Below are 5,173 nucleotides of genomic sequence, written 5' to 3' on the forward strand. Positions count from 1 at the left end.
CGATTTTCTACTTTTTCGGTGGAGGAGCGCCAGAGGTAGTGACAAAAGCCTATGGAGGATCAATCAAACGAACCCGAGGAGTAGGAATCATCCTCCTCGGTCCAGGAGAGTTCGGTACGGATGGCTTCGACTGAACCTGAGAAGACCCCTCCCCGGCAATCTTGGCCGAGATGTTCTGAGCTGCAGTAGCTTTCCTTGCCTTCTTAAAGGCCTTCATAGATTCATTATTTTTAATCATCTCTGCAAACAAACATCACAGCGAGAAACCAAGTTATGGATCAAGAAAAGAAAAGAAATAAACTCGACAAAATAAGCAAAAAAAAAAAAGAGAAATCGACCACTACCCAGCTCAGCTCGGAGGAGAGAGGGATTTCCTAGGAATTTCTTTGTATCAAGATGGGGAGGCTGCCCCCAATTTTCTTCCAGAACAGTCACAAAGGCTTGCTCAGCCTCATCTAACATCTCCCACGTATATTTAGACACCACTACATTCTTTTGCCATTCTAAAGGAAAGGCAGGCTCGTCATTCTCATCCAGAAAAAAGAGCCGAGCTCCTTCAACAGCTCGGACCCTGAAAAAGTAATTCTTAAAGTCACAAAAAGATTTATCAAACATGGAAAAAACCTTCTTTCCTTGGGAAGCTCGGAAAGAAATCCAGGCGGCCTTCTTTTTAACCACCCCAGGCTTTGTCAAAACAAAGAGATAAAAAAAGAGGGATTGTGAAGCAGGGATACCTAGTTCGTGACACAGCAACTGAAAGATTTTTATAAAATCCCAGGAGTTGGGGTGAAGCTGGGATGGAGCTACGTTACAAGACCACAATAGGTTGGTCTCAAAGGGGGTAAAAGGAAGAGTAATATTCATTTGACTAAAAAAGAAGTCGTATGCATAGAAAAAGGGGCGTTCTCCAACAATTCGGATAGAAAAACAAACCCTTTCTTCAGAATTGGGAGATACAAGCTCATAATTCTTTTCATCACTACCATTACTACAAATCCTATGAAATTTCCTAAGCTGCTGACAAAACTCAGAGTCAACCAACGAAACACATAGAAGAACCATAGAATCCACCCAATCAGCCATGCCCTCAGGGACTTGGGAAGATGTCTTAACAATATTTTTACGAGAAGACATGAGGTCAACTAGTCCTACAACAAGAAAGAAGAAAATAGATTACCGACCAAAACATCTCGGGCAAAGTCAAAATTAACTCATAGCAGAGCATGACTCAAGCATACAAACAAAGTAAAAGGAAAACCCCAAGACAAGGTCCAGGGGCATCCTTTGGAGGCAGTGACAGAGTAAGGACTCAGAAAAAATCTACAAGACTAACATCCCAACAAAACTCTCAGCAAAGAAAAGCCCTTTTCCAAAAGGCAACATCCCGAGAAGAAAGAGATAAAGTCAAAACAAAGTCATCAAAAGAGCAACAAAATAGCAGTTCAATTAGAAAGCAAACAACAAAACACGCCAAGCGGAGGACATCAAAGACGCAACCTTTTTTCAAAAGAATCAAATAAAGCCATTACCCCAGAAAGCTACAAAATCAAATAAAAAGGCAGCAAAACATGCAAAGCCTTAAAAAACCTCAATCATCAGGAGAAATGCCAGAAACATGCATCACAGCAACAATTGGGCATAACGACACGAAAAGGTTCAAACTTTCCAGCATGCATTCAAACGAAAAATCAAAGCTTTATCAAAGAACCTAAGGCAAAGCGACGAAAGAAGTAAAGAAGCAGAAAGTAGAACCAACCTGGAAAAAGGAGAAAGCTTCAAAGAAGTTGAAGACGGAAGATAGAATCTGGAGTCGCCTTTCAGAACAAAGAAAGCACCAATAGCGTCGCAAAGGAAATGCGAAACAAGAAGACAAAGAGAAAAAGGAGCGGAAGTTACAGAAAAAAGGAAAACCATTTTTTGAGTGTAAAATTCAAAACAAAAGAGGCAAGAAAAATGGGGCATTAAAATCAATTAATGAGGGTATTAAACCCTCGCACATTTCCAAGATGAGAACCCCAAATGGAAAAGCGCGCGCTTTAAGAAAACAAAGGGGAAAACGCTTCACATTCAAAAGCTTCAGCAAAGTCGACAAAATGCTCGAGTTCAGCTTCACTAGAGAAGTATCGAAGTCCTAAAACTAAGACTCGACCTCAAAAGAAAGACCGAGCTCGAGCAGGGACACTGTTCATACCCTGGGTCGAGCTATCCGACCCGGGATGTTTAGCGACAAGGCGACCGACCTCTTCAGGTCAGACTATCCGACCTCTTCTCAAAGAGTTCGGCCAAATCACCAGGAAAGTCCAAAAAGGGTCCAAATGGAGGAACACGACCCAAATCCAAAGTCAGCCCAAGCCTATAGAGATAAGGGCGGCTCCTTTGAAGATAAGATAACCTCACTCAAAGATAAGATAAGATAAGATAAGATAACTAACTTATCTTATCTAAAGAAGGTCACTGTTCATACCCTGGGTCGAGCTGTCCGAACCGGGATGTTCAGTAAAAAAGCGACCGACCTCCTTAGGTCAAGCGGACCGACTTCTTTACAAAGAACTCGGCCAAATCGACAGGAAAGCCCAAAAAGGGCCCAATTCAAGGAATACGACCCAAATCCAAAGGTCGTTCAGGCCTACAGAGAAGGGCGGTTCCGTTGAAGATGCACTGACCTCAACCCAAAAGATAAAGATAAGATAAGATAACTAACTTATCTTATCCAAAGGTCACATCTCACCATTATAAATACACTGGAGCACCTAGGTATAACTCATACTCTGATTCTACATAAAACCTGCTCAATACCCGTGCTAACTTAAGCATCGGAGTCTCTTGCAGGTACCCCCCACCCTCCGGTGGCCAAGGATCAGCAGTGCAGCAAGTCCAACAAGTCGGACACAACAGCTCCGGCCGCCACCAGCCAGCCGGACACGTCATCCCCAACCAGTACCAAGGATCTCATCCGAGATCGACCTCCAGTTTCAGGTAACCCTCGGAACATTGGCGCCGTTGCCGGAGAACCTGAAAGTCATCCCAAAACCATGGCGGACGGCCATGACAACGACCACGACTCGGATCTGGAGAACAGAACACCGCACAAGAACGCGGACACTACGCTAAAGGATACTCCGGAATCCAACGGGGACAAAAACTCACCAAATCCGGGAGCCATGGAAGCACTTCAAGATTGCTTAAAGCAACTTGAGAAAGAAACCCAGCAACAACGGGAGATCGGAAAGGATCTACAAAGAGAGGTATGGCGACGTCGAGAACTAGAAGAAAAACTACAGCAATTAGAGGCCGACCTCAAATCAAAAGCTCCTCGGACCACTCCTGAGGAAAATTCACGCAAAGAACAGGATCCATTCATCAGGAAAATCATGAAGACCAAAATCCCAAAAGATTTCAAGCTCCCGGATATGGTTTTGTATGATGGCACTACAGATCCCAACCATCATCTCAGCAATTTCAGAAGCAAAATGTACCTTACCGATGGCTCAGATGCCGTTCGCTGCAAAGCTTTTCCAACAACTCTCACGAAAACGGCGATCAGATGGTTCGACAACTTACCTCCGAAGTCCATCTCAAACTTCGATGACCTGGCCAAAAAGTTCCTGGCCAGATTCTCCATCCAGAAAGATAAGGCCAAGCACGCACCCAGCTTACTAGGGATCAAGCAAGGAGATCGGGAGAGCCTCCGCAACTACATGGAAAGATTAAACAAAACATGCATGGACATACAAAGTTTACCAACAGAGGCCGCCATCATGGGGCTTATCAATGGCTTACGAGAGGGACCTTTTAGCCAATCTATATCAAAAAAGTATCCTACCTCCTTAGACGAAGTCCAGGAGCGAGCAGAAAAATACATCAACATGGAAGAGAACGCTCGGCTGGGAGAAATCTCAAAATCTGGGGCCTCCTACCGAGACAAAGACAAGGACTCCAAAAGGAAAGAAGATCGACAGGGTGAGAAAATAAAAAAATATCACAACTACACTCTTCTCAAAGCATCCCTGGTCGACATGTACAAAGAAGTCTGCCATACAGAAAAAAATCCCCCCAGCACGGCCACTCAAAGGCAAAAGGGGAGGAGGAAACCGGAAGAAATATTGTGAATACCATCGAATTCGAGGGCACTCTACTAAAAGATTGCTTCAACTTGAAAAATATCATAGAAAAATTGGTAAGAGAAGGAAAATTAGATCGATTTCTGGCCACCCGGGATGATGACCAAAGAAAAAGACGGAGAGACGAAGATGATGGACGAGCTGAACGGTCACCTCGGACACCAGAAAGACACGTCCACATGATACTCGGTGGATTCGCAGGAGGTGGGATCTCCAAATCGTCCCGAAAGAGATTTCTCAAAGAAGTATATCATGTTGAGGGAAAGGAGGAAGCACCCGACATCCCGGCGATAACATTTACCAAAGAGGACGCATCCGGCATCATCTCGGGACACGACGATCCCATGGTCATCACTATTATACTGGCAAACGCCAATCTACACCGCACACTAGTAGACCAAGGGAGTTCTTCCGACATCTTATTCAAAACAGCCTTCGACAAGCTCGGTTTAGACGAAAAGGAACTTAGAACATACCCGAACAATCTATTTGGACTAGGAGACACTCCGATACAACCGCTGGGATACGTATCGCTACACACTACTTTTGGAAAAGGGAACCAATTTAGGACCCTCAAAATAGACTACATTGTGGTCGACGTAAGTTCAGCCTACAATGCTCTCATAGGTCGGACAACACTCAATCAACTCGGCGCAATAGTCTCAACTCCGCATCTATGCATGAAATTCCCAACTACAGAGGGGATAGCCACGATAAAAGCAGATCAAAAGATGGCACATCGCTGTTATAACGAGAGCTTAAACCTCAAAGGCAGAGGAGAAGAGTTTCATACAATTGAGCTTGGCGGAGCTCAGCGTCGAGAAGAACTCCGTCCGCACTCAGAAGGTGAGGTAGAGAAGGTTCAGATTGGAGACACCTCGGATAAAACGACTAATATCGGCACGGTCCTAAGAGGAGACTCAAAAGAATTACTGATACAATTCTTACGAGATAATGTCGACCTCTTCGCATGGAAAGCCGCAGACATGCCAGGCATAGACCCTAAGCTAATGTGCCATAAGTTGGCGGTCTATCCAGGATCTCGGCCGGTG

Source organism: Arachis ipaensis, chromosome B03 (assembly GCF_000816755.2).
Source record: "Arachis ipaensis cultivar K30076 chromosome B03, Araip1.1, whole genome shotgun sequence".
Lineage (NCBI taxonomy): Eukaryota > Viridiplantae > Streptophyta > Magnoliopsida > Fabales > Fabaceae > Arachis > Arachis ipaensis.